The sequence below is a fragment of the Lactuca sativa genome, chromosome 2, assembly GCF_002870075.4.
Source record: "Lactuca sativa cultivar Salinas chromosome 2, Lsat_Salinas_v11, whole genome shotgun sequence".
NCBI classification, from domain to species: domain Eukaryota; kingdom Viridiplantae; phylum Streptophyta; class Magnoliopsida; order Asterales; family Asteraceae; genus Lactuca; species Lactuca sativa.
The window spans coordinates 207223645-207246012 of NC_056624.2; the positions used below are offsets into that span (position 1 = coordinate 207223645).

Here is a 22368-nt window from a genome sequence, read left to right on the forward strand (position 1 = left end):
GTAGGTAGGAATTTATTTTGTATTGGCTTGGATTAATATAAAATCTCAGATAAAAATTTAAAACTGGATCCCTTGGGAAGAAATGTTATGATGCGTAACAATTTCATAGGAATCACGCAAAAGAACATTTGAGATTTCATGAAGGTACATTCGTCAATTCTTTGGTGAAAACTTGAGCAAATTAATTGTTCACCGTCAATTCATTAGGTGTTGAATTTGGGGTTTCACTCAGCTCGTAGTGACACAAAACTAAGATCATTAACACAGATGTTGTGTAACCATAAACCTCAGTGGTAATTGCTGAGAGTCTCAAGGGTTACGTTGATGAAACGAATGTAGTGGAGAAGTATAATAGAGATGGTGTGAGAAAACATAGTACCTCTGCTGCGAAAATAAGGACCAAGCAGGAAACTCTTAACTCATGTGAGAAAAGAGTGAGGTAGCTCACGATTAGAATAAATGTGTTAGCCTTATTGGGAAGACAAGGTTTGTGTATACCAGGTCATGAAGGCTTTTATTCGAAATCTTATGAGGCTTGGGACACATACAACAGCATGCTTCTAGGGACACTTAAGTAATTCATCAGATATATCCCCATAAACGAACAAACACACAAGAAAAATAATAAAAAAAATATTTTTGGAGTTTTTGAAATTTATAAAAGAAATTAAAAAAAAAATAAAAGAAGTTAAAAAAAAATAAGTAAAAAAAATAAGACGTAAAAAAAACTTTGGAAAAAAAATGAAAAACCGAACCCGAACGTTCGGTTGCTTTTGGTTGGTAAAAGTTGAAAAACCGAACCCGAGCGTTCGGTTGGTCTCGGTTCCAGAAAATTTTGAAAAACCGAACCCGAGCGTTCGGTTGGTTTCGGTTCAGGAAAATTTTGAAAAACCGAACCCGAACCTTCGGTTGGTTTCGGTTCAACAAAATTCTAGAAAACCGAACCCGAACCTTCGGTTGGTTTCGGTTTAGGAAAATTTTAAGAAACCAAGGAGTTTAGACAAGCAAAAAAAAAACTTTTTTTTTTACTCAAAGAAAAACAACTTTGTACAAGAAATATACAACATTGAAAAACTACCTTTGAAGTAATGAGCGAGTCAGATGGTTGAACCGAACCCGAACGTTCGGTTGGTTTCGCTTCTTACGTTTGAGGTTGAGAGGTAGTGTGAGGTACTGACTCTGATTCCATCATACCTAGCCCTTGCAATATTTTATTGAATGATGCTTCAGGAAGAGCTTTGGTAAAGACGTCAGCCAGTTGATCAGAGGTTCTAACGAAGTGAACTTCGACGTTTCCATCTTCCACGTGATCTTTGATGAAGTGATACCTCAGTGCTATGTGTTTGGTTTTAGAGTGTTGCACTGGGTTATGACATATCCTAATTGCACTTTCAGAGTCACAATATAGTGGGATCTTCTTCATATTGAGTCCATAGTCGCGAAGTTGACTCTGGATCCAAATCACTTGTGATGTGCAGGATGCAGCGGCAATGTATTCCGCTTCGGCAGTAGACAACGACACACAAGTTTGTTTCTTGGATTGCCAGCTGACCAACTTCCCGTCAAGGAATTGACAGCCACCAGTTGTGCTTTTACGGTCGAGTCCACATCCTCCAAGGTCAGCATCAGAATAGGCTTGAACAAAGAAGCCAGAGTTGGATGGATACCAAAGACCTAAGGAGGTGGTTCGCTTGAGATAGCGTAAGATGTTCTTCACTGCCAACATGTGAGGTTCGCGTGGGTTTGCCTGAAATCGAGCACAATAACACACAGAAAATATGATATCAGGCCTGCTAGCAGTTAGATACATCAGTGAGCCTATCATTTGACGATAGAGCGTGATATCGATAGCCGGTTTGTCTAGAGAAGGGGTAAGCTTGGTGCCGAATGCCATTGGGACTTTGACTTTTGAGTCTCCCATCATTCCAAACTTCGCTAGGAGAGTCTTCGTGTAAGCTTGCTGATTAATAAAGATGCCTTCGGGTCCCTGTCTTATGTTTAAACCAAGGAAAAAGTTAATAGGACCCATTGAGCTCATTTCAAACTTAGTCTCCATCAACTTTCTGAATTCAGCTGTTAAGCTAGGATTCGTGGAGCCAAAGATGATGTCATCGACATAAATTTGAACTATCATAAGGTGGTTACCTTCCTTTTTGCGAAAGAAGGTTGGGTCAACCGAACCTTGTTTAAATTTAGACATCTTTAAAAATTTTGTAAGCGTTTCATACCAGGCTCTCGGAGCTTGTTTGAGACCGTACATAGCTTTATCCAGAATATAGCAATGATTTGGATATTTTTCGTTCACAAACCCAGGAGGTTGCTCCACATACACAGTTTCTTCGAGTTCTCCATTGAGAAATGCACATTTGACGTCCATTTGGAAAACTTCAAAGTTTTTGTGAGCAGCATAAGCCGGAAATATTCTAACTGATTCTAGCCTAGCTACTGGAGCGAAAGTCTCTTTGTAATCTATCCCTTCCTCCTGACAGTATCCCTTTACTACCAGACGAGCCTTGTTCCTTATTACATTACCTTCCTTATCCATTTTGTTCCTGAAGACCCACTTGAGACCAACAACCGAAGCATCTGGTGGAGTTGGAATGAGGCGCCAGACTTTGTTCCTTTCAAATTCATTCAGTTCGTCTTGCATTGCTCGAACCCAATCAGAGTGATCGAGGGCAGTGTTAACTGTCTTCGGTTCAACTTTTGATACGAATGAGTTAAACATACAAAACTCAACCTTTGAAAATAAGGATGTCTGTTTTGCCTTCAGTTGTGATCGGGTCAGAACCTTTTCAGATACATCACCAACTACTTGAGAGATAGGATGATCTCTGGTCCATTTGGTAAGAGGAGGGTAATTCGGATCAAAGGTTGGGTCAAGTTCAGCATTGATCATTTCTTCTGGCTCAGATTGGCTATCGTAATCAAGAGTCATATCATCATGCTCCCCCTCAATTGATGAGCTTTGAGAAACATGAGGTTCAGGGGTTTCTTGTGGTGCTGAAATTTCAGGCGTTGAAGCACCTTCGGTTGGAGGGGTATCTTCGGTTGGAGAAGTACCTTCGGTTGGTGAAGGACCTTCGGTTGAAGTTGTAGAGCTTGGCTCCCCCTGGACTTGTGAGCTTAGCTCCCCCTCGAAATGAGAGCTTGGCTCCCCTTCGACTGAAGCATTGTTGGATGGAGAGTCATCAGTGGGCGATTCTCCTTCATGCATTCTTCTTGCAGCATCTTCGAGAATCCGTTTCATATGGTCAACTTTGTTGTCTGCTGCATCTGCTTCTGAGAGAGAAGCTTTCTCCGGTTCGTCAAAGAGTTCCAAAAATTTATCATATAAATTGGCGATCGAGACTGTGACTTGGCCAGTTTGAGGAAAGAGTTCCCCAGCGGTGTCTTCTTTGGCCTGTAGCTTCTTGACATAGCTATCTTCAAAGGTCACATAGTATGTCTCTTCAATCCTTCTCGAACGCTTGTTTAGGACCCTGTACGCCTTGGATGTGAGCGAGTAACCCAGAAAAATTCCCTCGTCGGCTTTGACATCAAACTTGATGCGGTGTTCTTTAGAGTTAAAGATGAAACACCTTGAGCCGAACACGTGGAAAAATTTCACATTGGGCTTTCTGTTGTTTAGTATCTCATATGGAGTGAGCGTGAATCGCTTGTTGAGATAGGATCTGTTCTGTGTAAAACAAGCAGCAGAAATAGCGTCAGCCCAAAAATAAAGAGGTAAGGAAGCGAAACTTAGCATAGTTCGGGCAGCTTCACACAAAGATTGGTTTCGTCTTTCGACTATTCCGTTCTGTTGTGGTGTGTAGGGAGCTGAGAAATTGTGACTAATTCCCTTTTCTGCAAGAAACTCTTCAAACTCCCTGTTCTTGAATTCAGGACCATTGTCGCTCCTGATGTTGCGAACGACCTTCTTGAGCTGAACTTCAATTTGCTTGATAAACACTTTCAGCTTTTGAATCGCTTCAGATTTGAGCTTTAGAAAGAACACCCATGTAAATCGTGAAAAGTCATCAACGATAACAAGAATATACTTGCTACCACCGATGCTTTCGATAGATGAAGGACCACACAAATCGATATGAAGTAATTCGAGTGGTTCAACAACTTTTGTGTTGATTACAGATGGGTGACTTTGACGACTCTGCTTCCCCATTTCGCATGTAGCACACAAATGCTCTCTGTCGAACTTGAGCAATGGAAGACCCCTAACATGACCTCCAGTGACAAGTCGGTTGATATCTTTAAAGTTGAGATGTGAGAGTCTTCGGTGCCACAACCAGCTTTCGTCGGATTGAGCTTTTGATAACAGGCATATGGCTGGGTTTCCTTTGATAGGTTTCATGTTTAGAGGAAACATTTCACCCTTTCGCTCAGACTTGAGTATCATTTTCTTTGTCTTTTTCTCTATGATTTCAGAACCTTCATCATCGAATGAAACTTTGAGACCTGTACCTCCAACAAGCTGAGATACACTGATGAGGTTGTGTTGGAGTCCTTCCACATAAGCCACCTTCCTTATAGTAAAGTCTCCATTTGTTATCATTCCGTATCCCTTTATGGTGCCGAAAGAGTTATTTCCAAACTTGACGTTGCCACCATTTGCAAGAGATCTGTATTCCCTAAGCTCCTCTTTCCTCCCTGTCATGTGACGCGAGCAGCCACTATCGATGTACCATTCTTCGTCGAACTGCTCGTCACTTATAACCTGCAAAAATTAAGCAGATTTAGGAACCCAAAGTTTCTTGGGTCCACGTGAGCTTTTCATGGGAACGGGAACAGTAAGAGAGATATCAACTAGATATGTTCGTTTTACTAGAGTTGTTTCATCTTTCTTTTTAATGGTAAACACTTTTATCTTATTAGGATTGGGTGTGTTCGGTTTGGACTCTGGTTTGGATTCATTAACCTTCTGCTTTCCCTTTTGTTCAGCTGACAGATGAGAACGGACAGAATTTGCTTTAGAGCAAGATGGAGATGAATCGGTGGATTGAGAGGACTTCCTGGCTGGAGACTCTAGGTGACCCTTTAGCTTTTGATCTTTGGAGGGACTAACCTTGGAGTCTTGTTCTCTTTTGACTTCAGAACCGAACCTTTGCTTTCGGTTGGAATCGTCTTGTGAACTGAACCTTGGCTTTCGGTTGAAGTCTGTCTTGGAACCGAACCTTTGGTTTCGGTTGAAGTCCTTTTCAGAACCGAACCTTTGCCTTCGGTTGGTATTTTCTTGTGAACCGAACCTTGGCTTTCGGTTGTTGTGAGATCCAGGCTTTCCTACAGGATTGTTTTCATACTTCAGATTCTTGTCTTGGTGTGAGAAGTATGCATTCTGGGATTGCCAGAATTGTTTCCTTTCCGAAAGGTTCTTCCTATATCGTTGGTTCCTTTCTATCTTCTTATTCCTCATCTGATTTGGTTGATGATGAACATTCGCTTTCGTTTTTGGTTTCTCCTTGGCTGGTTCCTTTTGAACTGTAGGAGTTTTGCTTTGAGCTGAGGGATTAGAGGGAATATCTGAAGAAGTTTCACTTTGAGCTGAGGGAGTAGAGGGAATGTCTTCTTTTGCCGAACGAGCATCCTCCTGAGGAATATCTTTCGTACCACTGGTGCTTGGCTCACTGAAATTATCCGGCTTATTCAAGGGTTCAGGTATGTATCTTCCTTTTCTCATCCAAGAGGTTCTTTCAGATAAGCCAACGGTTTCGTTTGCATTATCTATTGGAGCTTCCCAGAAGAACTCATCACAGCCATCAGCATTGTCTTCGTTTACAATAACTGTGAGTTCAGCAGTTTGATGTTCGGTTACTCCATTCACCTTGTATACTTGATTCGGAGTGGTCCTGACCTTTTGATACACAACTGCTTTCTCTACCAATTTCGGGGACTTCTGTTGGGACAATCGAGCGAACTCTACTGAATTTTCAGAAATTAGATTTTTGTGGTTTTCAGGTTCGCTTTTAACAAATTCTGAGCAGTCAACCGTGTCCTCTACAGAAATTTCACTCATGTTTTCGTCCTCATTAAGCTCAGATGCATTTTCAACATCAATTTTGTGTTCTGAGCTAACGTTGGCGTTTAAAGAGTCAAAATTTTGCATGGTTTCGGTTCTCAGTTTAAGTCTATCATTTTCATCCAAAAGATTTTTGAGCATGTCCTTGTGGTCCTTGGATTTAATGAAGGAATCAATTTTGTCCAGTCCATACGTGTAGGTCAGATTGACATCATCAGACGATATCACACTCTCACAATTGTAGGCTTCGGCATCGATTTCATCCTCCTTAAACTCTAGGAAGGGCAAAATCATGCGATGGATCTTTTGGCCTATTTCACAATCTAAGTGAAGCTGAGTAATATTGGAATATAAACGTTTAGCAATTAAACAAAAAACATTTCGTTGTTTTAACAATTTTAAATTGTCTCTTTGCAAATAGATGTTTTCGTCTTTAACTTTAACTAATTCCGACTCCTTTAACTCGATCCACATTCTCCGCTCCTCACTCTTCGACGCCACCCTGCTTAATTGATCAGTTAGGTTAGAATTGGTGACTCGAGTTTGAGTTAAGCTACTATCTAGATGAGAAATTCTTGTATTAACGTTTTTTAGTTCTTTCTCATATGAGGATGGTTGTACTTTAGATGAAATAAAAACAGATTGTACCTTCTTTATCAGTTCATCGAGCTCATTGAACTGCTGGCTGAGTGGTTTGGCCGTAAAGCACATATCCTCCTGTACCTTCGGTCCATCGCTTCCTCCATCGATGTTGTATCCCCTCATTTGAGATACGTCAGTCACCATGAAGCATCTTCCTCCACTGCTTTCTTCCTTAGCCACATAAGCCTTTCCATGGGTAGGCTTCCTCACTTCATCGTCTTCTGAGTCAGTAGACCAAACTTCAGTGCTACCGAACTCGTCATCATTAACCGAACCCTGCACAATAAGAGCATTAATAGAAGGGTTAGCGGTAGACTTCTTCTTTCTCAACTCATCCAGTCTCTTCTGCAACACAGCTTCCTCATTATTTCCATCATCCTTTTCAGCCATCTTCTTAAGAACACAGTCCTTAGCATAGTGGTTTTTGCCACCACAATAGAAACAACTTACTCCGGAATCGCCTTCCACCTTCGGTTCCTTCTTGGGCTCCTCAGCCTTCGGTTCATTGTTCACCTTTTCAGAGCTGTAACTCCCTTGCCAGTTTCGGTTTTTATTGCTGGGGAATCTCTTCTTTATGAACCTTTTGGGATTGGATACCATCATGGCGTAATCCTCAGACGTGAGGTCATATTCCTCCAAGTTGAGGTCTTCATCCTCCATCACAGCTTTACTTTTAGATAGGAGGGCCAACGAACCAAGACTAGAAACGACATTCTTCTCTTGCACCACAATCTTCTCTTGGGACTTTAGAATACCCACTAGTTTCGCCAAAGAGTATGATTTAAACTGCTCATGGGCTTTGACTGTGGAAACCACTGCTCTCCATTCAGACCTTAGTCCATTCAAGAAAGTAACCTTCTGTTCGATAAGCTTCCTATCAATGTCGTGTTTGATCATCTTGCTGAGAAGATGATTGAAGCGATCAAACGTCTGGGTCACCGTTTCTTCGTCCCCTTGCCTGAATTCTCCAAACTCAGATAGAAGCAAGGTTTGGATAGAGTGTTCAAGATCCTCGTCTGTAGAATACAGTTCACGAAGTCTATCCCAAACTTCCTTCGCCGTTGTACATGAGCTGACCAATCTGAATGTGTCGGACTGAAGGGCGAATCTAATCAACCTTAACGCCTTAATATTGCACTGGAATTTGTCCTTTTCATCTTGTGCAATATCCTTCACGTCCTTTAGCAGATCATTGTACTCCTTTTGAGTCTTAACGATTCTGGACGTTGCAGAATGAGAAAACGGTCCATTGATGATGGCTTCCCATATGAGGTACCCATTATCCTCCGATCCAATCACGTAGTCTTCAAAGTGATGCGCCCATACTTCATAGTCATGGGTGTATAAGATTGGAATTTTTGTCGTCGAACCGATGCTATTGGAAATATTAATAGGGTTTGATTGCGTCGCGTCCATTATGATCGTAAAACCTGTTCAAAGATCAGAATTGTAATAAAGCAGATTAGGGCAAAACAATAAATATCAAGATGCGTCAATAATGAGATGACGGCTCAATAAATATTATTAATTGCGGAAAAACCCTAATGGAAATCTTTTTCACAGAAAAGATGTATATCGATTACACAGCCTCCTGCTCTGATACCAATTGATGAGATTAAAAAAAAACTTTAATCAATGAAGATCGATTAGATCTTGAACAAGTATATGAATATAAAACAGTAAGAACGCAATAAAAAGAACAAGACAAGATTGAATCAAACGAGTCGAATGATTAAAACAAAATCCTCAGAAGAGCTCGATTAAGAACATCAACTGTAGAGGATTGGAAGGTTACAAGAACGATCAAAGAAACCTTGAAATTACTATCGTTAAGCTCTAGAATTATCGTATCAATCGTTAACCTAATATGCATGCAAGCATTAACTTATATACAATACATAAAAGGCTCTCGGTTGGACAGGCCCAAACCGGAGTGTACATGGCTAAACTATCAAGCCCAAAAGACGCAACATCAAAATAAACTACAGCCCAACAGCCTTTAATCAAGATGCTCGAGTAAGTGAATAATGAGATCCGGGGGGATTAATTTTCATTGGCGTTGGGGGATTAGAGGAGCGGCTGAATCGAACCAATTTGATTATCTTGTAGAAGGATGTTTGGTGCTTGAATATTCCTCTTAGGGAGCGGTTCGGGAGGCTCTTTGCTTTAGCCTTTAATCAAGATGCTCGAGTAAGTAAATAATGGGATCCGGAGGGATGTAATTTTCATTGGCCCCTCCTCTAATCCCCCGATGCCAATGAAAATTACATCCCCCCCCCCCCCCCCCCCCGATCCCATTATTCACTTACTCGAGCATCTTGATTAAAGGCCAAAGCAAAGAGCCTCCCGAACCGCTCCCTAAGAGGAATATCCAAGCACCAAACATCCTTTTAGAACCTCGTTTGAGTCTCATCCCCCACCACTCTATACACGTAATTAGAAAGAATACAACCATTCTCATGGAGGTGATTAATGGATCCTATAATCTTTTGCCAAACACCCCCTCCAATTCCTATTCTTGAATCTTCCGAAAAACCACCACCTTCCCTATGACAAAATTTGACAATTTTAACCTGAAGAGCTCCCTTGTCATTAAGAAACCGCCACTTCCATTTATAAAGAAGACCGATGTTAAAAACATCCAAACTACCAACCCCAAGACCTACAAGTTTTTATTATTTAAAAAGTAAAAATTTACTATATGGGTTTATAGTTTCATGGGATAATGACTTAGGAGGGTAATAACGTTTCCCGTTTGTCCATATTAGGTCCCCAACGTATTTTTTGTGTATATTACACCATTAAGGTTGTTATAATTGTTTATAAATAATCCTTTTACCGGCTTCTTCCTATTAAAAGGACTATTTGTAAACGGTTATAATAACCTTAACGGTGTAATACACATAAAAAATACGTTAGGGACCTAAAATGGACAAACAGAAAACGTTATTACCCTCCTAAGTCATTATCCCTATAAATATGGACCATCGACGTTTTTTTAAATCTCCCATTTATGTCTTAATTAATATTTATAAGCAAATTGAATAAACTAACTCCGAATTTCATTTCGGATTTAATTTTCAAATTTTGGAGTTCTTTTTTGGTTTATTCCATTTTTTTTCAAATAAATCTCCCTATTATTGTTCAAAATATAAATTTCGAAGTGTTTAATGCTATCGTCTTTCAACAGTGACAAATCTAGAATAAAAAACTACGTTATATCATAATCGAGTTCAACCAGTTCGGTTCAATAGAAAACCGGGTTTAACCGGGACAATTGAAAAAATGGTTAAACATGTATACAAATTATGGTGAAAGGACCGAGCCCAAATCGATCATTCCTTAATTTTTATTTTATTTTTACTAAAATAACTTATACATTAAATAAGTTGGTCTAAATGATGTCTCAACAAGCTTAAGGCCGGGAAGTATGCAAGAGAAAACACTTATTTACAATGAAAAACCTTCACATCGTTTATCTTCATTAAGTTGATGTGCGACTCCTTCATCCCATAAAATATAATTTATCTTCTATTGTCACCTTTTCTTTGTCAAACATATTAAGATATGTCCTTCAATTTCTTTGTCAGAAATATTAAGGTATGTCTTTCAAACTATTTAAGGTGGATCATAAATATTTTTTTATATATAACTTGTTTGTAAAAAATTAAAATTTAGGTGGCCAGGTTAAGTGACCACTTTCTCCTACCTTAGCCTTGCCAAGTTTTCCAATCAAATAAATGTCTGCATTTTAAGGCGTAATATTGTCTATAATTCAATGCAAGGCATATTTACAGTATTTGTTTAACTTTTTGTTAGATATAAGTAAAAAATGATTTTGTTTTTCTGGAAATTTTGAAACTTTTAATCAAATTTCATACTTGTTTTGTTGAAATTTCAAAGGTTTTTTTTTTTTTTTTTTTTTTTTTTTTTTTTTTCGAATTAGGAAATTTTTGTTTGGAATCCATAATGTTGGTCCGAAATTCCGAAATGTTAGCCCAATATACTTTTTTGTTAGAAAAAAATGTTTTTTAGTACAGAATATCTGTCCCTAACTAAATGTTTATTATAAAAAAACAAATTGTTTTGTTATTTTCACCAAATACATATTAAATTGTGGTTAGATTACTCATTTTTTAATACACACACACACACACACACATATATATATATATATATATATATATATATATATATATATATATTCAAATAAAGACAATAAATAAAATGAAAACACTACTTTTAGGTTATTATTCTACTATGAATTCTTATTCCACAAATAAATCACACATTAATATTCACATTCTACAATACTACACATCCGAAATCCATAGCAAATTAATAACATAAAAGTAGCATCTTCACGAAAATTTCTTATTATGAGATTTCGGGTTGTAATGTGATCAAGTAAAGGTCTTGGGCTTCAAATTAATAGAGTTTAGACCCTATCAGATATTGATAATGTTGGTTAAGTGATTAAAGCCCTCAAATTGTGCTTTGAAGCAAAGGGAAAAATGGGAAATGTGATATCTTGGGCTTGTTGCATGAATTAATAATTTTATTTCCGTATGTTTTCAGTAAAAGTATTTGGATAGAATTATGGGGCTCGTCAATACCTTCGCGTGCATATAAAGATTGTCGGGAACGGAATTGAAACGAAGAAGTTATGACTGTTTGAAGCTGAAATATATTTGGGTAAAAACCAGTCTCCACGGGGTGGAGAACAAGTGTGCATGGCATGGTAATCTCCACGGAGTGGAGAACTATTTTCCACGAAGCAGAAGATGGGAAAACCCAAGCCCATGATTTTTAGGGTTTTCAACGCATCTAAAGGTAAGGATTCATGCTTTAGGGCATTTTCTCAGCCTTCATCACATCTAGAACTCCTTAAGAGCAACCCTAGCATCCCTCTTCATGATTTGAGCTCATTCTCTATCCTTGAACCTCATTTGGATGATTTTGGTGGTGCTTTGATGAAACTTGAACATTGAGATAGTTCTTTTGGTTGAAAGGAAGTTTGTTTCAAGTTTGGATCTATCAAAATCACTACATTTCTGGACTTTTGTGAGTATAAAGTTCATATCTTGCTCTTTAGTTCTTTAGATCTTGTCATTTGTGGTTTTTGGCACTTTTGGTCCATTTTATAGGTGATTTTGGAGTTGAGTGGACTTCAACATCTTTTGATTAATTTGGAATGCTTCACAGACCTCATAGACTAGAAAGGTAATGATATTTTCCCTTCCCTTTAAGCCATGCAAGTTATCGTGGCCCTTTAGGTCATTTTGGTGTGTTAAAGTTTAGATCTTGAAAGTTTTTAGAATCATTATGGACAAACCTAAAACATTATCCATCTAAACATCATGTTGATTTAGATATGAAGGTTGAAGACTTGGACATAATGGATTAAGTGATAAAGATGCATTCTTGGTCCCTTTACCAACCTAAAACATTATCCATCTAAACATCATGTTGATTTAGATATGAAGGTTGAATACTTGGACTTAATGGATTAAGTGATAAAGATGCATTCTTGGTCCCTTTGAGACTTAAACTTTTAATTCTTGGTTATTTAGACCATTCTAATGGATAAAGTTAGAAACTTTATCCATTATGAAGATATTAGGTACCAGAACAAAAAAGTTAAAAGCTTGGGGTTTAAGTGTTGAGTGCTTAACCCATTAAGCTGTTGGGACCAGTTCCCACGACGTGACATGTTGCTCGCCACGACGTGGCGGTTGGTGTCACCATGATTTTTTTTTTTGTCGTGTAGCTGCCAAGTTGTGGCCTATGGGTGTCCACGACATGGAGGTCAGCTGGGGCTGACTTTGACTATTGACTTTTTGACCAGTTTGACTTTTGGATAAACTTAGAGAGGTGTTGAGCTAGAGTGTGAGGTTTTGATTGTAATTGGTTTAGGAGATTCATGTAGCTGGTTTTGTAGGACTTTGAGTAGTGGATTTCAGCTCGTCGTTTAGTTGAGTCTTCTCACTATATTACCTATATCATAGTGTGTGCATGCTAGACCAGTTGGGTCGTATTTTCCATTTATTGTTATATATGCTGAAATCCCGCAAGGTTGCTGATAACCCATAACCCGTAGGATCGCTGATAATCCTAGTGTAACACCCAAAGGTCATGTATTTCCTATTTTGACCCTAATTATGAAAACATGATGCAAAATTGGTCCTTATGTCATGCGTACTTAGGGTGTACGCATGGCGTAGCTCATTAAAAGGGTTGCGTGTTTATGTAAGTACGTTGGGCGTACTCATGAGAACATTGGGCGTACTTGGCAGGTGTGCAAACCCCAATTTTTAGGGTTTGAGCACTATTTAAGCATACCTAACTCTCAAAACCCTTTCCACCTCTAGCCTCCATCCTCCCAAATTGTCCATCGCAAACCCTAATCCATTGTGCGAGCCTTATTGAGCTTGAGTGTGTATTTTTGTGCTCTTGAAGGAAGAAGAAGGAAGTGGAATCATCTTGGAAGCTTCAAGCAATTGTGGATCTAGAACTTTCACCTTGCAAACAACCTCCAAAAGGTATAAAGTTAGGAACTTGATGAATGTTTACTTAGATCTTGCTAAGTTCTTAAGTTTTATGCATTTTGGTCCCATGATCTTGGTATTCATGAGTATGACTTATTCTAAACCATAAGAGATGTCCTTTCAAACGTTTTTGAGTGCTATGAATCATAAAAATGTGGTCTTGGTCCCTTTCTTCCCCTAATGCAAGAGTTATGGTGCTTGGGTTTGTGTTTTAAGTTAGGGTTTTGATTTTTGGACCACTACTAGCCATGGAAAGTCATAAAGTTGGAAACTTTATGACTTAAAATGATATCTGGGACTAGGTTTGAGCTTTGGACGTGATATCTTAATGGAATAAGCACTTAATGAGGAAAAGTAGGATCATGTTGAGTACGTTGGGGGTACCTGGTGGTATGTTACATGTACTGGGCTACGGCCCTGTATTTTGGCCATGGATCTACTACGCCAAACATAGTGACTGAGTAAATTGGGCGTACTGAGTATATGTTGACCCCTTTGACTTTGACGAGGAATTTGACCAAGTTTGACTTAGGGGTATATTTTGGTAATTTGAGCATAGCTTGAGATAAGGTCCTTATTTATTGTATAGGTGACATGTAGAGCTGGTATTTGGAGCAACATTCATTTCAGCAATCTTTTAGATTATGATGTGATTTTTCCTTACTATACTTGTGGGTCAAAGGCACCAATGCCGAACCACTGGATTATGTATCATGGTATATTGGATTGATGTTATGTTGGTTATATGATAGACTGGTAGATCTGTATCATTACCTAAGTTTACTGATTATGTGTTAGACTGTTAGATCTATATGATTACATCTACTTGTTGGTTATTGATTGTCATTGTATATGTCAACATGTTATGGTTTGTTGGGTTGAGGTGATACTGCTTTGTGCTGAAGTCCAAGATACCCGATGAGGTCCGAATAGATTGAAGGCCTGCAAGGTGGTCCATTCAGGCTGAAGGCCTAGAGAGCAGTCCAAATAGGTTGTAGGCCCTATAAGGCGGTCTAGTCATGCTGAAGGCTCATATATGCATGTTGTTATCTATATGGCTTACAATTTGATTGTTATGGTTTCAAGTACTTTAGAGGATACGGGTAAGGAAAAGGCTGGATCGTGCATATCCTTCAGATTTTATGATATTTGATTTTGGGATACTCAGATTCATGAATGTTTTGTAAACATTTAGGGTTTTTGGCTTGCTTTTGAAAATGAAAATTTTACCTTGATTTTTGGGATGTTACAACTAGAGTTGCTGATAACCCAAAAGTGTTTATATTGTTGTGTTGTATGTGATATTTAGGACTACTGATAGTCCCAAGGTTGCTGATAACCTGATATGTGCATAATTAAGTACATATTTAATACATATTTCTAATACTTTTAGCTACAATTATGCTTCATATGGAACAAAAGATACTTAATATGCTTAAATTGTGTTTTGTAGCTGCAAATGCTCGAGAAAAAAAGGAAGCATACGAGGAGCTGGAAGCAGGAAACGAGAGCTAAAACAAAAGAAGAAAAGAAAAGGTCTTAAGACTACATCGTGGTGCCTTATCCTCAATGTGGTGATTGGAAGAATCGTGAACCTTATGTTGACATGGCAGATACGGGATTAATTCGAAGACCACGTTGTGGTGTCGGTTAACCACGATGGGGTGGTTAGACTTCCTCAATTATAAAAACCCGAACATTAGGTCGAAATTGGAGGATGCATTTGGTTCTCTGAGGTTAATTACGACTAATAAACCCTTAGAAACCCAGAGAAAGTCAAAATTCAAGTGAAGCTCAAGGATTGAAGAATATTTAGAAGATATTCAACATTGATGTAGTTGGTTTGCTTATTAAACTTGTTTCTAGCTTATTTTACTTAGATCTAATGTATTTTTCTGCAACAGTGAGAGGCTAATCACCTTTTACTTCTGTTTGGTGAAGATGAGCTTGATACTTATGTGTTGATTTCGATAATGGATGATTATTATTGATTTTACTTGTGTTTGATATATATAAACCCTTGCATGTTTAAGTTCTAGTTTATATGGCTTGTAAATCAGATTTTGTGTGTTAATCGATCATATTAATTGCATGAATCTATCTTCTAATTGTTTATGATCATTAGATAATTAGAGCTTGGATTAATCACATCTTAGTTTAAGTAATTAAAACTAGTAACTTTAACTGTGTTAGAGAGCATAATTAGTATTAATTTGTGCTTGGTTTCTTGAATTAGGAGAGTAAATGATATCATTCATAGTCCAATTGTGTTATTATCAATTTGGTATTTAACTTGTGCATGATTATTGCTTTATCATTCATAAATTGGTAGACCTAGATATTTGATCATAATAGCTAGATAACTAGTAATCAATATAATCTTTCCATAAGAAATCAACCATAGGAGAAAGTGAAATCATATCAGATCTAGGCAAAAGTATTCTTGAAGTTTAGATGTTTTCGTTGCTTGCTTGTTTGCTAGTTGATAGTAAGTTATTTTGATCTTGAAAAATCAATAAACCCCCTCCCCCTACCCACAATCATAGTTTGTTAAATAGTTTAATTAGAAGTAGTTAATTAATTCCCTATGATCAACACCCGACTTACCTGAGCTATGCTATAAAATGACTAGGTACACTGCCTATAGGTGCATAGATAGTAAAAGTTTGTTAGGCTATAAATTTAAAACTAAGTACGTACTTTTCTCACATCAAAGTGTTTGATGCCATTGCTGGGGAACGACTTATGTGATTTATATTTTAATTACTCTTAGTTATTCGATCCTTTTGTGGGGTAAAAACCACAAAAAGTTACTTTGGTTGCATTTGTTTAAGTTGTTTTTCTTTCTGAGATGCAACCAGGTTGTGGTTATCTTCACCATGTCATGGTCTCGCTTCAGTGATTTTTTTTAGTTTGGTGATTTTTATTCCTTCTACATGTTTTTGTTTTGTTTCAGTGCTTTTTGACCTGAGGATCTAAAACTCTTATTGTTCCTCCACTTCAAGAACCATACTCCGCTTTCCAGAAGATGAAAGACATGAAAGTCAACGAGTCAACAAGCACTTTTCGATCGTACAAAGGATTTGAAAGCTTAGAATTGACGCCGGATAAAAAAGGAATTGGATTCAAGCCAAAATCTTTTGTCGAAGGAAGTTTATACGATTTAGAGTTAAAGATTGAAGAAGAATATACGATGATAGACATTACAAGAATGACGATGGGAGACTATAAGAAGATGATATGTGAAGAACATGGACCAGGTCTAGTTCCATCGGAGATACCACCCGAGAGAAGTTTTGAGCTCAAAGGACACATTCTATGCATACTCAAGGACATATCTTTCTCCGGGAAAGAGTATGAAGATGCTTTCAAGCACATTAATGAAGTCAAAGACATTTCAAACTACTTTCATGTCCCTAATGCGCCAAGGGAATCTGTTTTACTAAGGATGCTTCTGATCACTTTTACCGGTAAAGCAAGGGTGTGTTTAAAGTCTCTTGCACCCAGATCCATCACTACATTGGCTACTCTTCATGATGCTTTCATTGAGCAATTTAGTCCACCTTCGAAGATCTCAAAGCTCAAAAATAAGATTGCTACCTTTCAACAAGAGGTAGGAGAGCAATTGTATGTAGCTTGGGAGAGATACAAGGGCTTGCTAAGAAGTTGCCCTCAACATGATTTGAATGTTCTACAAGAAGTTTCCATCTTCTATGATGGAGTGAATATAAGTACTAGACAACTTCTTGACTCACAAGAGCCTATGACGAAGAAGTAGCCAACATCTATAAAGGAATTAATTGACGAATTTGCAAAACACTCAAGAAAGTACCACAATCCACGAGATGGTGTTGCAAAACACTCAAGAGAAAACCCAAGGATTGTGATTTGGATGAAATGGGAATAAGAAGGCGCAATTGTTCTACTCAAGTGGTTACAAGTATGATGAAGATTGGAGAAAGCCTAAGAAGGAGTGGTTACCATATGAAGATTACAAGAAATATGGTTTATACATACATGTTTGATATGATGTTGGGTCAAAAATATGGTTTATACTTTTCTTTTCTGAGAAATTGTATTTTTTATGTATTGTTTAGCTGTTTACGGTCGGTGAGTGAGTTTACGACCGTAAACCCGTTTAGGCCATAAACCCTGTTTACGGCCCATGTTTTCCGTGTGTATATATATATAAGGGTTAGGGGTGTGAGGAATAGAGTGATGAACACTAGAGGAGCTTAAGTGTGTGCATTTGAAGGTGTTATAGAGAGAGAAACTTGAGAGAAGTTTTGTGTGTGAATCTTTTGTATCCTGATCTTCATTCTAATCATATCATACATAGATTCATCATCATCTTCTTCTTCTCCTTCTCTTCTATTTGATCTGACACCATCCGTTTGATTGGGATTCCACACCATCAAACGGATCTGATTGATACACAGACATTTTTGAGGACTTACAATTGGTATCAAAGCAGAAACTGGTATCAAAATTGCTAGGTCCGGATCTGGATCTAATACTAGTAATCAAACAATCACAAATCGAGAATAACAATAAGATGAATTAGAATTGAGCTTTCACACGTTTATATCAAATAACCATCTGGTACAACTCAAACACTAGTCGTAAACTGACTGGCATCCAACCATACAAATGACCAACTCCTAGCCCTTATATACTCGTCTAGACAACAAACAGAGTTTGCGGCCGTAAACACGTTTACGGCCATAAACATGTTTACGGTCGTGAACATGACAAAACAGTAAACGACACTAAATAACTCAAAAGTACTATTACAGACTCATAACCAAACAAATCACATAGAAAGCCTAGCCCAAACCATTTATCAGACCCTTCAATCTCCCCCTTGGTTTGGTGCTAGAATGAATTCAGTCCTTGTCGACGACCAACACATCAGATCTCCCCATTGCTCTATTCCGCATCTTCTTCTCAACAATTTGAGCCACCATCGCTGTATATTCTTTCGCAGCGGGCTCAAATATTGATTCAGCCACCACAATCTGTTTAGTAGCAAGATGATGTATGTCCCATTTGTGAAATTGAAGCAAGTCCATTTTCTCATAGAGACGTATGCAATTTTCCTTTAACTTGATGACCGTAGCATCCATGGCTTCATGATACACCCAATAAAGCATGGATGCAAGAGAACCATCAGGGTAATTTTGAAGAACAGGGACTTGCTTAACCTGAGTCGTAGCAGGCCACATCACTGATGTAATTGGCTGTTTTGTTGAGGTATCAAATACCTTGGAGTGAACCTTGACAACAAACTCTGCAGTCTTCATTGACAGAAACCCCTTGGCCACTTGATCTTCCAAGAAAGATTTGAACTGATTGGCTTTGGGATTTCCTGATGGGTTTGAAAAGGGAGCTTTGGATAACTCAATAAGGTCAACCTTAGTAAAAGAGTGAAAATCATGAGCATCCTTGTATAGTTCCTTATTCCCGCTCTTCCTTCTCACCATAAACATGTTCTGCATGTCATGGAATCCCCACGACACGATTCCTGACCTATCACCATAGACATCCCTGAAAGTTTGAGTGCTAAGATCGGTAAGAGTAATTCGTGGCTGATCCCAGGGTGCCTTATGATCTATGCTTCTTTTGAAAAGCCATTTACCTTTGTCATCCTCGGTAACAACCTTCTTCTTCTTCTTCTTCTTCTTCTTCTTGGATCTATTTGAAGCATTTGCCCTTGGAGCTTGTTCAGGTTCCATTTCAAAGCGATCCACAATGATGGGAGATCTGATCGGTTGAGAGGTAGTAGGAGCATCAACACTAGGAGCGTCTGGAATGGGGGGATCGACATATGGTTCTTCAACAGTTGACTTAAATTCATCACCGAATTTGTCTTCAAGTTTCTTTTGTAACTCCAGGAAGTTGGCAGCCAAGTGACCATATTGTGTCTGAAGGTCAGCAATTTGCTTAGTCTTCATAACATTGTCTTCGCGAAGCTCGGCCACTTGGATACTGAGCTCTGTATTTTCAGATTGAAGGTCTGCGACCTTGATGACTAGCTCTATATTCCTTTGATCAAGTTCAACATTCTTTCGATTAAGAACGTCAATCTGACTTTGGAGTCCATGGAGTGAAGGGGTGTCTTCTCTAGAGTCATCACCTCCAATGAAAATTCCTTTGCCACGAGATGGTAGCGTAGAGAATTGCTCTTCTGCCAATAGCCTGACTAGCTTAGCTGAGGCATCATCGTGATCTGGTCTTGGAGGAGAGGATTTTGGTTGAAATGAGGAACCAACGGTCTCAAACACAGAGCTAGGACCATCATTTATAGGTTCAGCAGAGACTATAACAGGCGTGATTGTCGGCAGAGCTGTAGCACTTTGATTCGTCGTACTCTGAGTTGCTAGTCTCAGAACAAGTCTGTGTCGCTTGTTTGGAGGAGGAGTGGCTTGTGTGGCGGTGAGATCATATTCCATTGGCATAGATGTAGGTAAAACAGTATCAAGGAGAGGAATCCCTGATATTGTCACCATAGGAGTTGCTATTTCCGCCTCTGGATTGGAAACAAGAGGTGCAACTACGAAAATGTCTTGGCTGATATCATTGAGAGAAACAGGAAGAGTGTGAATGTTGAAACCTCCATCATCTGCTGATTGAATCCTATTAGATGACTATGCTACGAACTCATTTGCAATTTCTTCAGGAAAGAGGAGTTCCAAAAATGTTGGATTGACAGCGGAAGCATCTCTAGACATGAACTATCTCTCAACAGGTGTAAGAGGTGTAGCTTCAGCATTAGGAGTTCCAGTCGGAGCCTTAGACGCTGGACTAGTTGGTTGCGCAGAAGACCCCCCTCAGATGGAGCAGATGACTCCCTCTCAAATGGAGCAGAGGACTCCCCCTCAACCGTTGGGGGTCTGTAGACAACCTCTTCATCTTCTTCTTCGTCTTCAAAAACATTCTTCAAACTAGAAGGAGATCCACTTGAATTATCTGAAGACACATTGAAAGATCTGAATAGAGATGTGTAATCAAATAACCAGTCGGGACCCACTCGAGTGTCTGTTTCATTCTCCTCCAGCCAGCGCACGTCATAGGATTCAACGATCTGCTTAGTCCTTTTGTTGTAAACCCTATACACGGTGCGCGCAACATACCCCACGAAGTAACAGTCATCAACTTTGGCATTAAATTTAGGGTTGGATTCTAAGTGAAGAAGGGTGCAAGGGCAGCCAAATACACGGAAATGGCTGACAGAAGGCTTGTGTCCATAGAGAATTTTGTACAGTGTCTTCATCTGTGCTTTGTTGATTAGAACACGATTCGACATGTAGCAAGCAATGTTAATCGCCTCGGCCCAAAAGAAAACAGGTAGTTTGGAGTCACAAAGCATTGTCCTTGCGGCATCTTTCAATGTTCTGTTTCTCCTTTCAGCAACACCATTTTGTTGAGGTGTATGATCAGATATATATTGACGCACTATTCCCTTTTCTGTGCAAAAGTGGTCAAGAACAACATTCTTAAACTCAGTTCCATTGTCGGTACGAAGCGCCTTCACTTGTTTATTGGTTTGGTTTTCAATCATCACAATGAACTTCTTCATCAGATCAGCAACCCCCGCTTTGTTGGATAAGAAGAAGACCCACGTAAACCAAGAGAAATCATCAATCACAACTAGACAGTACGAGCTTCTGTTGATGCTCAGGACGTTGACCGGACCAAATAAATCCATATGCAATAGTTGGAGCACTTGACTAATTGAGTTGATTTGCTTGGGCAGATGTGGTTTCCGGTGATGTTTGCCTTGAGCACAGGAAACACACTTTTTAAATGTGATAAAGTCTCTGACAGGTAGGCCTCGGACCATCTCATTTTTCGCAAGACGATTCTAGTTTTTCGCTTTAGCATGACCGAGTCTTCGATGCCACAACATTGCGTTGTGTTCGGAGACCTTTGAGAATAGACAAGTGACTTGTTCAGGTAGGTTACTGTTCATCTCAATAATGTAAGCATTCTTATCCCGTTTAGATTTGACTAGAATCCATTTGTCTGGGATGACAATGCCTGGCTTGAGAATCATACACTCTTTATCAGTAAAATGGGTAGAGTAGCCTTTGTCGCATATTTGGGAAACGCTCAACAAGCTGTGCTTTAACTCGAGAGCATAGTTGACATTTTCGAAGTTCAGCACTTCATTCGTAACAGTTCCACGCTGTGTGATCTTTCCACCATCTCCGCCCGCAAAGGAAACATAACCCCCATTAAAAGATTGAATTTCGCTCAGTTGGGATGTCTCCAGTCATATGCCGAGAGCAGCCGCTGTCGACGTACCTAGGACGAACGACATTCCTCCGCAACTGTCCCTGCCAAATGAGCGGAATCATTTAGACTTAGGGACCCAGGTCATCACTATCCTGGGCTTCCCTTTTGGTTTCTTTGAATCATTTTTCAGTATTTTCAAATTTGGATCTTCGTTCGTACTTTCTTAAGAGGATTTCAATGATGAATTAGAAAGGGATTTGGGCTTCCATTGATATTTAGGTTTTGCAAAATTATCAGTTGGTTTTGAAATTGGTTTCTTAGAAGTTTGCCTTGAGCCTCTGGATTTTCCACCATAGGAGGTTGAAGATCCATAGCTGCCTTTTGATGAGACCGATCTTGGCGCAGCCTTGTTTGGTTTTGGCAAACGATTGTGAGTTTTGTTAGTAAAACCTTTTTATTCTTTTGTAAAACAGTCCTTTTTCTACCTCTATCACCTTTCCAATCATCATTTTGAGAGCGAGATCTTGAGGAATTTCTAATTAAAGACCTTCCCCGAGATTCATTCTCTCCTCTTGGTGACAAGTAATTCACAAAGATCCTATTTTGACAATTCCTAGCTATATGACCACCAACACCACAATTAAAACAAATATGTTTATTATTTGAACTTCTATTGCATTTTTCAGATTTATTTTCTTTACAAACACTCTTACTCTTCTCAGAAGAACATGCATGAGAAATAGATTGTGAGACAAGTGAAGGTGCCTCAGTCGTTTTGACTTATGGAGTTGATGAATCTTCATTAGTATCACAAGCATCAGAATTACCAAACAATTCAACAAACATATCGAAAAAATTAAATTCAACAGTATCAGATTATGAGCCAACACAAGAAACATTTTCAGTCTTAGCATAAGAAACACAATC

The 22368-nt window shown here is 38.8% G+C and overlaps 1 non-coding gene across 1 annotated transcript; it reads right to left on the reverse strand.

The window, feature by feature from the left end:
- Positions 1-16780: 16780 nt before the first annotated feature.
- LOC111911743 (small nucleolar RNA R71) lies at positions 16781-16887 on the reverse strand. Its single transcript, XR_002856951.1, has one exon. It is a non-coding gene; the product is annotated as a small nucleolar RNA R71 (small nucleolar RNA).
- Positions 16888-22368: the final 5481 nt, after the last annotated feature.